The sequence below is a fragment of the Nipponia nippon genome, unplaced genomic scaffold (genome assembly GCF_047370975.1).
Source record: "Nipponia nippon isolate SJK-2023a ecotype South Korea unplaced genomic scaffold, ASM4737097v1 scaffold_6, whole genome shotgun sequence".
NCBI lineage: Eukaryota > Metazoa > Chordata > Aves > Pelecaniformes > Threskiornithidae > Nipponia > Nipponia nippon.
Window position 1 is genome coordinate 17,893,296 of NW_028262380.1, and position 18,728 is coordinate 17,912,023.

General features: G+C 39.3%; 1 protein-coding gene across 4 annotated transcripts in view; it reads right to left on the minus strand.

The window, feature by feature from the left end:
* FAM184B (family with sequence similarity 184 member B) overlaps positions 1-18,728 on the minus strand; it is a 55,938-nt gene that overhangs the window by 28,241 nt on the left and 8,969 nt on the right. The gene's annotated exons all lie outside the window — the stretch shown is intronic.

Sequence of the window (18,728 nt, forward strand, 5' to 3'; positions counted from 1 at the left end):
AATCTTTTGCTGTTGTTTCTTTGTGGTGGTGGTGGGTTCCCCCCCTGCCCCCCCCCCCCCCCGGAACAGAAGGGACAATTATAAACTGCAAAACCTTATAGGGAAGGAAGACAATACTGTGACAAACTTTTTTTTTTTTTTCACTTTTTGTCAGAAATTTCCTTATTTATTCTTGGGAAGTTGTCACTTCATGCCCCTAGCTTGGTCTCTGATACAAGGAATGAAATAGGGCCCCTTCTCTAGCTAACTCCGTATTTGTAGTCCAGTTCACCTAGCCTTCAGTGCAGGAGGACTACCCGCCATGCTGCCTTTGCCAGCAAGCGCTGGGGAACAGTAGTAGCAGATCTGTAGAGTGAAACCTGAAGTCCTAACATTCAGTTCATGTGGACCAAACTCACTCTGTGATGTAAATGAAAGGGAAGTTTGTAAGGAGGATTAAATTTTGCACTCCTGACTCAAACTAAACCACCACTGAAGATGCACTCCTGGAAGCCGTATGCCTGGCAAGTTAGCTTGGTCAGCATTTCAAGATAGGTATTACTCGACTGCAAGCACCTTTTGGCTTGATTCCAAGAAGTTTCAGGCAATGGGGTTTTTTACTTCAGTAACAGCTATAAATCTCAGAAATCAGGTGTTAGCAGATTCAAGCAAGCCTCTGATGACAATAAGAATTTTTTTTAAACAATTGATTTAAACCTTTTGAAGTTTTATTTTCTTCTACAAAAATGCAGAATAACAATTCTCATGAATGTAAGACAAATTATTACCCCAAGCAGGCTTTGTTTGTTACCCATGGCATACAGCAAAGACCTCTCACACAGAAGCTGTTGTACAAGCACACTACTATTGTTTTGAAAAGAAAATACTATTAGAAGCCCACAGTAGACTGAAATGAAGAGTTCAAAGTCAAAACTAGTAAATGTACATGTTAAGCTTACAAGATAGTTATATATAATTGCAGAACATAGTAATTGCCTAGAAAAGACACATGCTTGTCTTTTCAGGCCCCCATTAGGACACATGGCGCCTCATCCAGTTTGTACAGGGCATAGTTATCAAACTCAAGCGGAACACCACATTATGTATTAACATATGTGTGGAGGTTTTCCACTTGTTTGGTTGGGGTTTTTTTTTAGAGAGAATTTATTGCTCTACAAAACTAGGTTTGGAATTTGTATATAAGTTATGACAGATACATTCAGTCTAGCCTGAGCCCATACAGGTTAATCAAAAGATTCTAGACAATGTTTGAGAAAATAATAGTCTTAAGTATATAAATAAATACAGAAGCGAGGTCACAACTAGTTCTTTATACTAGAATTTTGGCCCTGTAATCTTCAATATTTCCTCAGGGAAAGCCTCAATTAAGAGACCAATAGGCATCTTGACCACAGTAAGTGTCACAAGTCTGTAGTCTGTGTTATACAAGCCCTGAGGATGTCTCCAGAATTATTGTACTCGCTTAGCTGTGTCTAACCATTTTTTGTTCTATCTGTATATGAATAACATATTGAATTTCAGTCATCCATAAATGAAAGCAAACACACGACTACATCTTGTGTGTAGTCAGCTTCTTCCCTGGCAGTAATGAATTAAGTACAGATGTCTTAAAAAGTCACAAATGCAAAACATGGTCTGGGTACATTTCTGGATAAGTATGTGACGAAAGAGAGTAGTAACAGCATCATATTCCAGAAGCAGACAAGAAGTCATTGTCTACATTTAGATATATATATTTGAGGGCCTTAGATTACATGCTGTTAATTCTTCTCTGTTATTTTTAACCATTTTTCTTTTGAAACAGAAATAGTTGCAGGATACTGAGTAGATTCCTTCTCTCCACTAACTAAAATTGTTCTATGAACCTTTCTTAACTGTTCGGGAGACAGCATAAAAACTACAAGGAGAAGATTAATTTTGCCCATGGGTTTAGAATGACCAGTAATTAGTTTGGGCAACTCTTCAGTTAACTAGGTCAGATGTTGATGATCACATTTCTGAATTTCATTCCACCAGCAAAACAGAGATGAACATCTGGCCTTTGTCACTCAAAGACTTCCACTCTTAATGCTAATTTAGCTAGTAAATCAGCACTGCCTGTCTCATGTTATGTTGTGTTCAGGCTGATGGTGGAATTTGGGTTCCTCTAAAGTCTGACTTCATCATAGAGATTTCCCAAATACCACTGAGCATTAGACCATCACCAACATCTTAAGTGGTTATGTAAAAGAATGGAAGAAACCGGCCTCCCTGCTCTATTTGTTATTCCTATGCTTCTGTTCAGTAGTGGCTAGAACCACAATGAAGAATTTTGACTTGAAAATGCATGCCCTTAAATTTAATCTTCAAGCTTGAGTGCTGAAACTGATTCCTCAGTATCTTAACCTTCTTAAGAGATTTAATTTTTAGAGGGCTGCTGCTCTGTACTTTATGAAATTTAAGCCCCTCACACATGCCTTTCACTCCCTACCGAATATAGCTAGTACATTCCTGTTCCAGATACCTCATTTAAGAGACTAGAGTTATGTGACATGAATCTGGGATTTTATGTGTGGAAGGAAAAATACTGAAAAATTATTTCAGCATCTGTACTTTGTGAGTGTATGTACTGCTGGCTAATGTGGTATAAACGTCTTAACAGTTGTGTTGATAAACAGCTTTTTAAAAGCAGCTCTAAAATTGATCAGTTTGACCATACAGACAGAATTGCTCTCAAATGAAAAAAGCACTACATCACTCTTCAACTTACTAGCGTAATACCGATGGCTACTGCCCCCTTACAGTTCTCCAAAACTGAATGTATTGGGAAACATTGTACTGATTTTACAGCAACTGAGAGTTATATGACAGGTTGGTAAAAACACTATTACACACATACACTTGAACATTAACAGTGCAGTGAATATGAATACATCTTATTAGTCCTATTTTATCTTCCAAATGCTGTAAATCTAAATAGCATTTCCCTTCTTTTCTTTATGGTGATGTAAAATAACAAAAAAGAAACATTCAACTGCACCTCCTCAGTGAAGATAAAGCTAAAGCATTTGAACCAAAAAAGACTGCTCTATCTTCCTACAGTAGAGTTAAACACTGCTTTTGTAGTAACCTGACTATCATAGTGAAAAAAATGGTTCTAGCAGGTTGCTTTGTTAGCTGAATAAGAAGTGAGACTGTTTGGTATGGAAGGTGCGGAGTGAGGATGATAAGAAGACTCAAAGAAAGGCAAAAGATCATAAATGTTCTTCCTTCAGGCCCAAGCTAGTGGGCACAAATCCTTTCTGATGGAGAAAGGGCTAAAAGAAAAAATAAAAAAACAAAAAACAAACACAAGAATGTGAAAAGGCCCTGGAGGGTGGTGCCAAACAGGGTACTCCTGGCAGCACCCTAAACAAAGCAGGGAAGGAGACAAGTTTTGATTGCTAATTAGTTTGCTAGAAGCTCACTGAGGCCAGGTGACTGCATCATCTCCTTTTCACTAGTAGTAGCAGTATCTTATCTTCCCTAGATGGTGAATTTGTTTCTATGAATTCTGTCCTGTCTACTTCCCAAGCAGATCAGAGCAGAATGAGGTATCTAAACATATCAGCCTTAAAAGGGTCTCTTTTAAAGCAAAGGACAGAGAAATTATTAAAAGTAAGTTCAGTTATTGAAAGAAATGGCTCTGTATGCCTTAGCCTCCTCTGTCACTGTAACTATACAGATTAGAAAATAAAACCAACTCCCACAATTTATTAATTAATACTCTAATAAGTATCTTTTGTTCTTTCTAATACTGAATGAGGAAGAATGTCTTTTAATTAAGGTATAGGCCTAGGCTATAATTAGCTACAGTGCTAATCCAATTTTACACCTATGCTGATTTCAACTGAATGATACCGCTGTAACATATGCTCAGGGACCTCATGAACCAAGTCTCATATCTCTCCTTGTGTCCTCTGTGGCTTCCTGAAAGCCTAATAATAATTTCATGCATGCAAATAGTTACAGCAACTCTTGACAACATTACCGATTTATGTGTTTATATGAGAAAAGCCTTTAAAAATTGGCAATCCAAACATCCAGAAGTGTTTCAGAACCTAAAATTACAAAAATATCTTTAAGATCACAAGGAATTTTGTTTATATTTTTAAGGTTTTTTTTATTTGTCTTATGATTTTTTAGTCTTCCAGGTGTGCCTTCAGCACCTTGCAAAAACACAAGCTAAAAAGTAATTTATTTTCCTCTGAAATGAAAGCCCAGCTCCAGCTGAAATAACTTTGTTTTCAAAAACTGGAGTTGTGGGGAGAAATACCAAAAGCTTCTTTTGTGAGCTTTCAGATTACATAGCCCACTACCATCCTGTTCATTAGAAAAATCCTATAAAGTACATTTATTGTTATAAGAAATATATACAGTTCATGGTTCATTTATCCACTCACTGTGACAGTACATTTAAAATTCCTTTGAATCAACACAGACCACCACAATGTTGACTGTCACTTATAAAACAATAAAAATACCTTATCTCAAACCTTTCACTGTCAGCAAGTTATTAAAAATATTTGTCCAAAATTTCCCAACCCTCAAACTTGTATCTATCCATGCATAGTGGGCATGAATAACAAATTAACAAAGTCAGAGATGCAAAGAGTTCAGGGCCAACTTACATGAAATGGCGTTCATGAGCTCAAAGTCAGAGCTGAGAACCCAGCTACAGCTCACAGTACCAGCCTCTCACTGAAAACAGTATGGCTGCTTTTAGCTCTGGAAACTATAACCAGAAACTAATGAGCTTTGAGGATGCAAGTTCTACAAAAAGCCAGATCAGGTGTCCCAGCATCATACTGCAAACACATGCAGCTGGCTTGACATAGCCGTAGCTCAAGTTCAGGAAGCTCCATTGGCTCTCACCTGTGTTGGCCACAACAGCCCAAGCTGGTTTCCACAGCTCCTCAGGCTTCAGAAGAGCTGCATCGCTTGTGTACTGCAGCAGAATGCATCCTAATTACTGTACTAAAAAAGGATTTTGCTTCAGGAGATTCTCTTTTAGTGCAGGGTCAATCTAAATCCTTTCATCTGTTGCTCCAACCATGTTAATAAAGCCTTTCAGATCCTGGAGGGGTGGGAGGTAGCCAATGGCTCTGTATGAAATCCACTTGTGTTTAGATGATCTGATGTCTCTTGGGCAGAAGCTCACTGTGCAATGTCTCACCCTCCTGAATGTCCCATGGTATCCGTAGTATTTGTGGTTTTCCTTATCTAGAGATTCACACTAGAAGAGGGAAAGTTGATCTTACATTCTTAAAATTTGAACATATTGCCCTCTTTCCTACATATACCATGTATTACAGTCAGTCCAAAAATACACTGAGATACTAAAATGTGTCAAGAAACGATAAGCATAAAATGTCTACAGGTTTCTAATCTCTTTTGGCGTGTTTTTTGCCTCTTTCTGCCTCTCCCTTTGTCTTTTTTCCCCTTTTAGTTTAAATTTTATACAGGGAAATCCCACAGGCACATTTATTCATTCCCATTTTTCACTTTTTTATTTTTCTGCCTAGAGTGGTGCAATACTGAACATAGAAAACCTTAGTTTAGTGGCCTATGTATTGCACTTGATCTCTCAAGTGAGATCAGATATAAAATTAGCCCTGGCCTAAACTTTACTAGAGACATCCAGCTGTCGCTCATTTGTATTTTAGAGTTTTTAATAAGCTAAGAAGAAAAATTGCCAGGCAACTTAAGAATTAGGAAAGTAAAACTATATTGCAAGAATGTTTCCACAAGCAGAGGAGGTGCTAAAAATAGCACTAATACCTCATCCCAACAATTTCAGCAAAGCAAAAAAAGATACTGTGGAATCACAAATGTTAATTCTAGACAGAGACTCCTCTGCTGGGAAACTCACATGCAGTTTATTACTGAATTTTCTTCTGGAACTGTTCTATAAAATCTACTCAACTTTAATCCTTTCTCTGTACACTGGTCACAAATCCACCTGCTCTGACTCTGGTTGTAAGCAGTGCCTCCTCAGCATCTCAAGAAATAGGTCTTCCTAGACAGTCATGGAAATATTAATGATTCCTCCAGTTCTGACATGGAAATTTTGGGAGAAACTGGTTGTTCTGAAACACAGCTACCACAGAAGGAGGTCAGAGGAGGCCAGTAGTAATTACTGCAAGGAATGACAAGAAAAGCCCTATGCATTTCATTCTCAGAAGGATGTTTCCTGCATACAAGAGACAGGATTCATCTCACCTAACATCATCCATTTCATCATTACACATCTAATCTAGGTTAGGCAATGGAGAAAGACAGGTGCCCCCAAAGGACAATGTTTCCCTTTCCAATACAGGTGTCTCAATCAGGTAACAGAAGTGAAATTAATTGCTTCAGGTGTTTGATTAGTTGTTTTGTTATTGTTTCTTCTGCATACCCAACTTCCCAGCTCTTCCTTCGTCTATAGAGCTGAGACAGAGTCCCATGCGGAGGGATGAGACAAGTTTTAATTCTCAGAGGCTGAAACTGATTAATTTTCCTCTGTTTCTCTGTTTTCTGGCGTTTCTCTCCATCCTGCACTAATGTCTCACTTCGTATTGTCTTCATTTCTGTACACCCACTTCATGTTATTTTACCAACACTTTACAACACTTTACAAACCAAAACAGATATTGTTCATACAGATACGATGCACATCTCCTTTGATGCAGGATTTTGGAAAAACAAGCTTTTTTCCAAACTAAATGCTGTTTATTTTGTCTTCTATCTACTTTCCTTTTTTATTTCCATCTTGTTTAGGTGTTTAGAATTCCCTTTGAATTAGTATCATCTGTTAATTTTAATATGTTGTTTATTTTTACTTCCAGATCATTAATTAATATGTGAAATACTGCAAGCTGTAACCCAGATCACTGTTGCATCTGCCTCCCTACAACATGATGTTATAAACCTTTTGTTTACAGTTCCTGATTCATGTTGTATCTTATCTGTCAAAACCCTTTTCTTAAGTTTGAAATAATTTTGCAAAACTTAAATATCAAAAGCACTATTATTTTTTGTAGATTTTGTATGCAATTAAAAACTAGAATAAATAAAATCAGTCAGCATGACATTTACATGAAATATATTTCTATTTCTTTGTTCTCCCTGAGGTGAATCAAATTCATCCTGAGCGTATTTATCAGGTTAAGCTGTATTCAAATTCTGTCAGAGAGGATCACATTATTTTTCTGTAAAAGTTAAATTAGGTAAAATTTCTGCCTATTAAAACGCACAGAACTAGGTGAAAACACTAGATTTAAAAAAAAAAAATAATTCGTTTTTAAAAAGATTATGGTTATTCATTGAGAAAGTAAATTGATACACACATATACGTAGACAAGCAGAAAGGCCAAATTGTTTGATTTCAGAGTCCTTTCTGTTCACCTTTTGTAATCTCTGTCTTGGTGAAATTCTTGCATAACTCCTTAACACCTCCAATATCCCCATAAATCTTTGGCTTTTACATGGATGTAATTCAAAATTGGATGAATTCAAATCCATCTTATGAAGCTGTTTCAGGCAGATAACATGCAAGAAACAGAAGATTTGTTCGACACAAGCCACACTTATATCTATGCCCTCTGTCTGCCCATTTTAAGGTCACTGTAGTCCAGGTGAATTTTTAGTGCAGAAGTGAAGTCAACAATTCTGTGTCAATAGAAGGAATAAAAAGGCCTTACTTCCATGTAATTCATTGATAATTTAGCTGTCTGGTTTTTGTTACATATCGAAAACTTACAGGAGAGCTTGATAGGTTTATATGCCACAAGTTTGATCTCTATTATGCTTCAAAAATATGAGCTAACGCATCTCATTAACCAGATCTAAATACAGTGGTGACAGAATTAATTTGCCCAATTAACTCTCAATTTTGTGAAAATGTTTCATTATATCCCAGATTTTTAAAGATCTTTAAGGAGTCTAAAATTGCAGACATATGTTCAGTACTTTCAAAGGTCTGTGGGTTTTTTTTTTTTTTTATGATTCTAGATATTTATCTGAAACTTTATGCTTCCAAAATATCTTTAAATATCTTGGTACAGATTATGATAAAGCAACATTGTCCAATTTTACAATAAATGCAGTAAACAAACAAATTCATCAAGTAAGTTCTCTCTTGATTTCTGTTTTTTGAAGTGTTTCCTTACTTTGAATACAGTAGAATTTGGAAATCTTGCAAATATAAACTGTAGACTCATTGATTTAATTGCAGGCCAGGGTAAAACAGATTTTCCCAACCAAATACATTTCGTGTGGAGACAAATATTATAATTTGTTTAAAACACAATGTTTATTGCAGGTTTTGCCTTGGATGTAGATCAGTGATAAGCACAGACAAAATGAGGCCTGTTTCTTCCTAATCCAGACTAAAGCATTATACAGATTGGATCAAATTGTTACTCTCCTGTAGTTTGCAGGTGAAATTCTGATAGAGAAATTTTTATAATTTAAAAAGATTTATTTATATGTTCTACATACTTTGCTAATCAAGAAAAGAAACCATCAAAACCCTCAGGTATCCATGAATTAATAACACCAGTTTCTACTACTGCAGGGACCAAAACTTAAGTTCTTTGCTGCTGTAAGCAAATTCAACAGTGGGAATATATGTGAAAGTTTCACAGACCCTCTGCCACTACTATGTTAACAAAACAGTTGTTGCTTTTTCTCCCTAGTTTATTATGCATACACTTTTAAAAAAGAGAAGCACAGTATTCTAGGGGCTGTGGAGATTTCCGTTGCCTTGCAGTTCTCATCCTAATAATATGCAGTTCATACTCTTATTTTGTTATGACTAAATATATTGTCTACTCAGAGAGAAGAGTCAATTTTCAGAATAGAGATCAGGATTAGAGTCTCCAGAGCGCTGTACTAGCAGCTATCCTACTGAATACATCCATTAAAATTTTGAAAAATAAATTAATATCAAATTTGATAGTTGACTACAGGAGTTGCAGAAGAGCCTCAGAAATACAGTGGTAAAAAGACAGACAAAGTTCAGTGTAGGTAAATGTGATATAAGGTACTTTAATGGAGCAAATGTAAATTTTCCACACACACTGATAGAATCTGAAATTGCTCAGGAAAGAAATCTTGGATCTATAAAATATACAATGAAGACAGCAGTCAGACAGTGAGATAATAGGACTTCTAAGCAACAAATGCAGAACAAATGAAAAAAACTCTCTATATCATAACCTAAGTCTATGATTCACCCACATCTTGTACAGAGCATGCAGTTATGGTTCCCTTCCCCCCCGCTTAAGCAGAGTCTAATTGAACTGCAAAAAGGTGTACTAAAAAGCAACAAGAATAATCATGATAAAAGCTTCCAGGCAAGAAGTAACACAATAAAGCATGACTCTCCAACTCTGAAAGAGACACAGCTAAGAAGGGAACACGAGAGAACTTTGTTAGAGATTAAAATACTGGGATTTAGGTGTTCACTGGTGTGCCCTTTGTGTAAACTCCCATTACAGTCTACATGACCTTTAAAGGTCCCTTCCAACCCAAACCATTCTTTGATTCTATGATAAGGGCCTCATCCAAATATTAATGCTTACGCTAATTTTTAATTATGCTTTAATTTTTAAGCATTAAAATTTAAAGCTTTAAGCCCCACAAGCCTCTGACAGCATCATGTTTATATCATAAACAGCATAGTCGCATCCAAATGTTGTAGCTTCCAAAGACAATTAAAACAGAAGACTTCTCTGGCAGTAACCTGTTTTAAGTTACAACTGTGTTTAAGTGCCTGAACGCCAAGCCATACAAAGTTCTGAATGACAACTACGTTAAAAAGGTACAATCTTACTTCAGATGAATTTCACTGAGTTCATTAACTTGAGAAAAAAAATCCCTACTTAAAAACAGTCAGTTTGCAGTTTCCTTATGAAATAAAGGCAGTACTTCCTCAGTAATAGGGTTCTGTGTGTTCTGCTGCCTCTGAGCACTTCGGAAGACAAGTGAATATACATTAGGTAAAATGCCAAGTCTGAATCAGCACAGCTGAGCCTGAACTACCGTGCCTCACTGGGAGGCAGGATAAATTAACTCAGTCTTGGTACTGTACAAACTACATTCACACACTTCCTGATGGCTTTAAGCACAAGCAAGAAACACTTGCATGCCTATCTGCTCCTTCTAAAGCACGGGTTAAGTGGTCTTCAGCACCACATAGAGACACTCTGGCTGTGTACAGGCAGGAAAAACAAGTGAATTGTTCCAGTGCGACAGCTAATGTGTTTAGGGGCGCAAGAGCTCTCGATCCCCAGGTGCAGGAAATCGGGCAAGGAAGGGAAGAGGCTGGCACGGCTGAGCCATGACCTGTGGGTCAAACTGAAGGCCAAGAAGAGATTGCACAGGCAGTGGAAGAAGGTACTGGTATCTTGGGAAGAGTACAGGGACACTGCCTGGTTGTGTAAGGATGGGATCAGGAAGGCCAAGGCTCGTCTGGAGCTGAACCTGGCGAGGGATGCGAAGAATAATAAGAAGGGCTTCTATAGGTACATGAACCAGAAAAGGAAGGTTAAGGAAAGCATACCCCCTCTGATGAGCAGTAGTGGTGAGCTGATAACAACAGATGAGGAGAAGGCTGAGATACTCAACGACGTTTTTGCCTCAGTCTTCACTGGCAACCTCTCTCCTCACACCTCCTGAGTCAATGGGCCATTTGATGGGGATCGGGAGGGCAGAGGTCCTCCCACTGTAAGAGAAGATCAGGTTCATGACCACCTGAGGAACCTGAACGTACATAAGTCTATGGGTCCCAATGAGATGCATCCCAGAGTCCTGAGGGAATTGTCTGATGTAGTTGCTAAGCCACTCTCCACGATATTTGAAAAGTCATGGCAGTCAGGTGAAGTCACTGGGGACTGGAAAAAGGGAAACATTGCAGCCATTTTTAAAAAGGGTAAAAAGAAGGACCCTGGGAACTACCAACCTGTCAGCCTCACCACTGTGCCTGGGAAGATCATGGAGCAGATCCTCCTGGAATCTATGCTAAGGCACATGGAGGACAGGGAGGTGATTTGGGACAGTCAACACGGCTTCACCAAGGGCAAGTGCTGCCTGACCAACCTAGTGGCCTTCTGTGATGGAGTAACTACATCAGTAGATGAGGGAAGAGCTACGGATGTCATGTATCTGGACTTCTGTAAGGCCTTTGACGTGGTCCCCCACAGCATCCTCCTCTCTAAATTGGAGAGATATGATGGGTGGACTGTTCAGTGGATAAAGAATTGGCTGGATGGTCATATCCAGAGGGTAGTGGTCAATGGCTCGATGTCCAGGTGGAGAACAGTGACGAGTGGTGTCTCTCAGGGGTCCGTTCTGGGGCCAGGGCTGTTCAATATCTTCATCAATGACATCAACAGCGGGATCAAGTGCACCCTCAACAGGTTTGCAGATGACACCAAGCTGAGCGGTGCAGTCGACATGCCTGAGGGACGGGGTGCCATTCAGAGGGACCTGGACAGGCTGGAGAGGCGGGCCTGTGTGAACCTCATGAGGTTCAACAAGGCCAAGTGCAGGGTCCTGCACCTGGGTCAGGGCAACCCCCGGTATCAGTACAGGCTGGGGGATGAAGGGATTGTATGCAGCCCTGCTGAGAAGGACTTGGGGGTACTGACAGATGAAAAGCTGGACATGAGCCGGCAATGTGCTCTTGCAGCCCAGAAAGCCAACCGTATCCTGGGCTGCATCAAAAGAAGCGTGGCCAGCAGGTCGTGGGAAGTGATTCTGCCCCCTCTACTCTGCTCTGGTGAGACCCCACCTGGAGTACTGCGTCCAGCTCTGGGGTCCAAGAGGGACAAGAAGGACATGGACCTGTTGGAGAGGGTCCAGAGGAGGGCCACAAAAATGACCAGAGGGATGGAACACCTCTCTTATGAGGAAAGGCTGAAAGAGCTGGAGCTGTTCAGCCTGGAGAAGAGAAGGCTGTGGGGTGACCTTATTGTAGCCTTTCGGTACTTACAGGGGGCTTATAAGAAAGATGGGGACAAACTTTTTAGCAGGGCCAGTAGCGATAGGACAAGGGGTAATGGTTTTAAACTAAAAGAGGGTAGATTCAGACTAGATATAAAGAAGAAATTTTTTACTATGAGGGTGGTGAAACACTGGAACAGGTTGCCCAGAGAGGTGGTAGATGCCTCATCCTTGGAAACATTCAAGGCCAGGCTGCATGGGGCTCTGAGCAACCTGATCTCGTTGAAGATGTCCCTGCCAATTGCAGGGGGGTAGGACTAGATGACCTTTAAAGGTCCCTTCTGTCCCAAAGCATTCTATGGTTCTATGATTCTGTGATAAGATCTGACTGTAGAGGTGGCAACAGAGGTAGTTCTACCTCAGTGCAACAGCTGTTTTAATAAAACATAAACACGGTTTTACCTAATGAAGACATTGACTTCAGGGAAAAAATAACAGGATGCTTTATGGAAAAAAATATTTCATATACCACACACAATGCCGAAGTGCTCAAAGGCCTAAATACGTAGCTTTAGAATAGTTAAATGAGAACGTCTTCAGCTGAGTTGGCATTGACTTCTAACTTGAGTATAATTTTCTCAATTGTAAAATATTGGCATCTGCATACTGGTTGAAGAAAATGTTAGGAGAGAGGTACAGTTATAGTGTCACTGAAAAGGGTACTTTTATACATTATCCATGAATAAAAGATAGAACATGAAAAAACTATAACCTTTTGATTTTCTTTTGTGCAATTAATGGATCACTAGATATTTTATTACCTATTGCCTGTAATGCACATAGTAATGAAACACATAACATTTTGTATATAAATGTCAACTAGGGTTCCTTGAAAAAGTGACTTGAATTTAGTATATAGTTTCCATTATAAAGTAGCTTTGAGTTGTTGATTACTAAGGCTGTCAGATTTTCTGCAAACTTGGTATAGTCAGTGACAAATTTGTATAGTAAGAAGATAAATCCAATACATATATGTCAAGGACAATTTCTAGCCATCCAAATAATATGATTCTGGGTTACTTCGTAATAGAAATAGTGGCTTTAATACTACTTTTGACTAACTGATCAGCACAATCATACGACATCGCACGTGGATTTTATGATCCAGAAGTTCCCTTTTAGTTCTGTAAGGAAAACATAGTGATGACAAGTTAAGAAATCTTAGTCTGCACATTTTTGTCAGCTGGTAGGCAAAAATACTGCTAGCTTTTAAATACTGATAGACAATTGCACATAAAAATAATGAAAACAAACACTTCATCAAGTAAAGTACACGGGGATATTGATAGCTGACTTTGTAAGTCTTGTTAGTACATAAAGTAAGCAGCTTTATAAAAAGATTCTTTCCCTACATGGAAACCAGTTTTTATATTCCTTGCCCAAAGGAAGAATAATGTTGCTCCAAAAGCATGATCCTAGTTTTTATGCTGTTCCATTTTGCTTCATTTCTATAGAATACTGAATACCTCTCTAGAGAACTAATATCAAAAAGCCTCAAGCACACAGGAGAGCTCTGGTAGCATAACAACTAACTGCACATCAGCTGAGCCACTGTAAGCATTGGTTACTGAGTACTGTTAACACATCACAGTAAATAAAGTCAATAATCTTAGCTTAAACTATGTGAAAAAGGCAACATATTTCAACTAGAAACGTTAAGTCGACAACAGGAGTGCTCCGTTACAGTTGCGCAGTAGATAGGTGCTTCCAGAGTAAGCCATTAAAATTTGATCATATTTCATTCTAAACCTATCAGCCATTTTTTAAAATGGCAAATAAAGCAGGAAAGGTTAAAAGTTCTAATATACAGCCATACTGCAAAACACTGGAGTGGTGTAAACAGTCTATGCCCTCACACACATACCAGGCCACTTGCTAACTCTTCTGTAAATTTCCACCCATAGAGTGAAGCTAATAGAACTAAATCGTAGAATCATAGAATCGTCAAGGTTGGAAAAGACCCTTAAGATCACCGAGTCCAACCGTCAACCTAACACTGCCAAGTCCATCTATACCATGTCCTCGAGCACCACATCTATCCATTCTTTAAATACCTCCAGGGATGGAGACTCAACCACTTCCCTGGGCAGCCTGTTCCAGTGCTTGACCACCCTTTTGATGAAGGAGTTTTTCCTAATGTCTAACCTAAACCTCCCCTGGCACAGCTTGAGGCCATTTCCTCTCGTCCTATCACTCGTTACTAGGGAGAAGAGACCAACCCCCACCTCACTACAACCTCCTTTCAGGTAGTTGTTGAGAGCAATAAGGTCTCCCCTCAGCCTCCTCTTCTCCAGACTAAACAACCCCAGTTCCCTCAGCCGCTCCTCATAAGACTTGTGCTCCAGACCCTTCACCAACTTTGTTGCCCTCCTCTGGACACGCTCCAGCACCTCGATGTCCTTCTTGGAGGGAGGGGCCCAAAACTGAACACAGTACTCGAGGTGCGGCCTCACCAGTGCCGAGTACAGGGGCACTATCACCTCCCTGGTCCTGCTGGGCCCACTATTCCTGATACAAGCCAGGATGCCATTGGCCCTCTTGGCCACCTGGGCACACTGCTGGCTCATGTTCAGGCAGCTGTCAACCAACACCCCCAGGTCCTTTTCTGCCAGGCAGCTCTCCAGCCACTCCTCCCCCAGCCTGTAGTGTTGCATGGGGTTGTTGTGACCCAAGTGCAGGACTCAGCACTTAGCCTTCTTGAATCTCATGCAGTTGGCCCCGGCCCAATGATCCAGCCTGTCCAGGTCCCTCTGCAGGGCCTTCCTACCCTCCAGCAGATCGACACTTCCACCCAACTTGGTGTCATCTGCAAACTTACTGAGGGTGCACTCGATCCCCTCATCCAGATCATCAATGAAGATGTTGAACAGGACCGGCCCCAACACTGAGCCCTGGGGAACACCACTCGTGACTGGCCGCCAACTGGATTTGACTCCATTTGCCACCACCCTCTGGGCTCGGCCGTCCAGCCAGTTTTTAACCCAGTGCAGAGTGCACCCATCCAAGCCGTGTGCAGCCAGCTTCTCCAGGAGAATGCTGTGGGAGACTGTGTCAAAGGCCTTACTAAAGTCCAAGTAGACAATAAGCAAATAGGCAAATATAAGCATATATCTCGTACACTGCTGTGCAAAAGTCAGACATCCTTCCTTAAATAACTAATGAAAGTGGGTTTTGCTTATCTAGCTGATTTTCCACTGAAGCTTATTAAATAATTTTCATATTTTCTACCCTGCTGACTGAGCTGAGGGGCAATAAACCTCCTGGTGACTGGTGGTGATAAGCAGCCAAAGTATGTAACATTTTCAGCTGCTCCACATAGAGTCATTAAAGAACATCTGCCTATGCTGCTGCTTCTAGAAGAGGAACACACTTGCTCCCCTTTGACATTTCTTTCCCCTGAAGGAAAAAATGGTTCTTAATTGTGTTTTACCAGCAATTAACTTTTCCCTGCATCAGCACTCTCTTCCTCTGTTAAAACTCACAGTATCCAACATACATACACAAAATTCTTGTTAGACTGCTTGATTTTTTGACTAACAATCTATTTGACCAGAAATACTGCAATCTGAAATGTGCTTCTTACAACAAGGCTCCCAAATTCCCAATATAGAGTCAGATGAACCCCTAGGGAAAATGAGTTTGAGGGTAACTATCTACTCTCATTAAAAACATTCCTCCATTGGTATCCAGGAAATTGTCTCTAAGAAGGAAACAACCGTTTTGTGGCTTAGGTAGCTGTCTGATCACCAGGTAATGTCACCATCCTAGTTATTCGTATTAGGCTTGGTTCCAGAACTGCAGTCCAGAACAGCAGGTTTGGTTTGAGCCCCACTGGCAGAGGTCTGAAGAGAAGCCTGAATAACATGGATATCTGCAGCGTATCTAGTTCTTGCCAGCCCTGCCCAAACTGCCTTTTCAATGAAATTTGATCCACTCTCCTCAGCACTCCTCCTCGAGAGTTCATTTACATTTCTCATCCTATCTCAAGTAAAAAGGACTGTCCTGAGAATACATTAGCACATGAAAATCCTTTAATAGCCGATGGATGTTAGAAATCTGTAGCTTGAGGTAGCAGTGATACCCAAAGTGTCTTATAAAAGTCACCACGCATTTTAAACTTGGTGTTATTGCTAAACAGGTCAGAAATACAAAGAACTGGCAAGTCCAAAACAGCACGCCAAGGGTCCACTGTCTGCTGGAGAAGTCTAAACTTAATTACTGGCACAAAGCCATGCATTCTGCTACAATCATAAGAATACACTAAACATCAAGTCCCTATTAATTTGAATCCAGTAGTGCTGCAGAAATGTACATGTGTGATTCGTATATGTGAATGACAACTACAGACGGACATTCCCATTTGCAAACAGCATGTTTCTGTTTTAATTTCTGTAAGGCCATAAATCAAAGCATAGCTCATCTGGAAATAGCTGCAATGTTATCTGATTTTAAGGTCAAAAATTCAGAAAGCCTAGACAGCTCTCATCCAAACTCGCTAATCTTATCAGAGCTTTTAAACTTTTTACTTGCATCCATGGGAGCAAAAAAATTTCAGTTTTCACTTTTTAATATACCTTTTTTTATATATATTTTTCAAACAAAACCTGGTTGTCCCACATATTCATTTAGCACTGTGAGCTGAGGCTTTAAAAGCAAAACCTAAACCGTACAATTAATAATAAAACCCTGCCATATTTTCATTAGTGTACTCCAAATGTGGGCAGACAGATGTCTAATGGTAAACAAGGATCTGTGGCCACTTCTGCCTTGAAACGCAAAGGCCACCTTACTTTTGTGGAAAGACACTCTATGTGTCCTGATTACCTATGGGGATTCCCTGTACCAACCCATGTCTTACAGTGTAATCAGCACTTCATGCAACGATGGAAACTCGATCACGTCACCCAGTTTGGTTCTGCTGTTGATGCCTTTGCACAACTCTCCTTTGCCTTTCAGAGTAGGAAGAAGCCAATACTGACTATGTAACAAAGAAACAGCATGTAAGTCAAACTCTGTATCCTACACCTAATTTAAACATTTTGTGCTCATTCCTCCTGGCACAATGCAGAATGGATGAGTAATTAGATCATTATCTCCCCATCAATGAAAATCTAACATCACTGGGACAGGAAGTTACAGCTGTATAACAACAGACAGCAGTATTGCATACTAGGTTAGAAACGGGAAAGGCAGGCACTACAGGCAATTTAAAGTTAAGAGGGATCTTATTATAATTATCCCAACTGTAATATAACCAAGAAAACAGTGATTCAAAAGGGAGCTCTCAAAATTCCTAGGCCAAAAATGATTATAACAAATTTTCCATATAGCCATTTTTCAGCTAATCTGGTCTCAGATTTTGCTTCTCAGATGTTTGCTGTTAGTACAGCATTAGTCTACCCAGAATTTAGAAGGGAAAGCTTATGATTAAAATTCCAATTCTGCCATGAGTTCTCTGTAAGCGTAGTGTTATTGCAGAGAAAATGGGTTCTTAAAGGCCACATCCCAAAACAGAATGATTTGCTTTTCAGAAGTACTTTTTTGAGCTTCAGGTATAAATCATCTTTATTCCAGATGACTGAAAATTATCCAGAGAGGAAATTCTATGAAAAGTAAAGAAATTACCTGCCCACATTTTAAGAGTAGTAATTTAGCAAAGGCATCTGAAAAAAACCACTGCAATACAATTTTGCCATAATCCTTTGCACTGGGGTGACTTTCCCCCCCCCTTTTGCTGCTAAAATAGCAGGACTTTCTTCCCCAACCCAAAGACGAGCTTTATAAAGTAATATAAGAGTCTTCAGAAAGGAATGAGATATTTTTTCCTCAAAATTTAGTTGAGATTAGAGAGACGTTAAAAAGAATCACTTTATATAAAAAGGAAGACACAGAAATCTCTGCAGAAAATTAGTTTAAACTTGAGACCTGAAAATTTTGAACAAGTGTTTCTTTACACAGATCTCATCAATATACTCTTAAGTCTGCTGTTGAGAAACAGATCACCCAGAAAGAGGGAGCTGGTGATTCCTCAGCTCTTGTTACTGTGAAGTATAAGCTAACAAATAATAGCGATCCAGCTATTGCTTTTCTGTTAGAAAAGGTAATACTGTGATTTTTTTTTGAGTGATACTTATGGGCAAATTTTACTTAGTGTGCAAAATTGATCAAAGATAGCAAGTGACTACCAGACAGGAAACAAGGGAACAACTCAGGATATCTTAATCTAATTTACAGTCATCTTTCATGTACATTTCACTCTGGCTGAGGAATCAGGAATGTTACCAATAAACAGAAAGTGCTTCTCTCTAAGAATTTTTACAGACTTCATTGCTCAAACATATCTGTGTTCAAAATAATACAAAAAAAATGATGTTTATTTGGATAGTTTTCTTTCAATTACTACAGAATGAAAATGTACCTTGAAGACTGATGTGTGCATTCATGGGCAAAAAGTAAGGATCAGGTTGTATACAAATACCATTATACAAACATACAATCAAAGCACCAGTAAAGTAAGTATTGGTATAGTACAGTAAGTATAATATAGCAAGTATATATGTAAATATAGGTAGCACTTGTGTATGTGTATTCATACAGGTTATACATTATCACAGTCATCATTAGATGAGAATAATGGCACTGTAACTAGCAAGCCATTCTAACTTGAACATCTTAATGATTTCCTATTGTTTGACCTATATTTTTAGTCAATGTTTTTT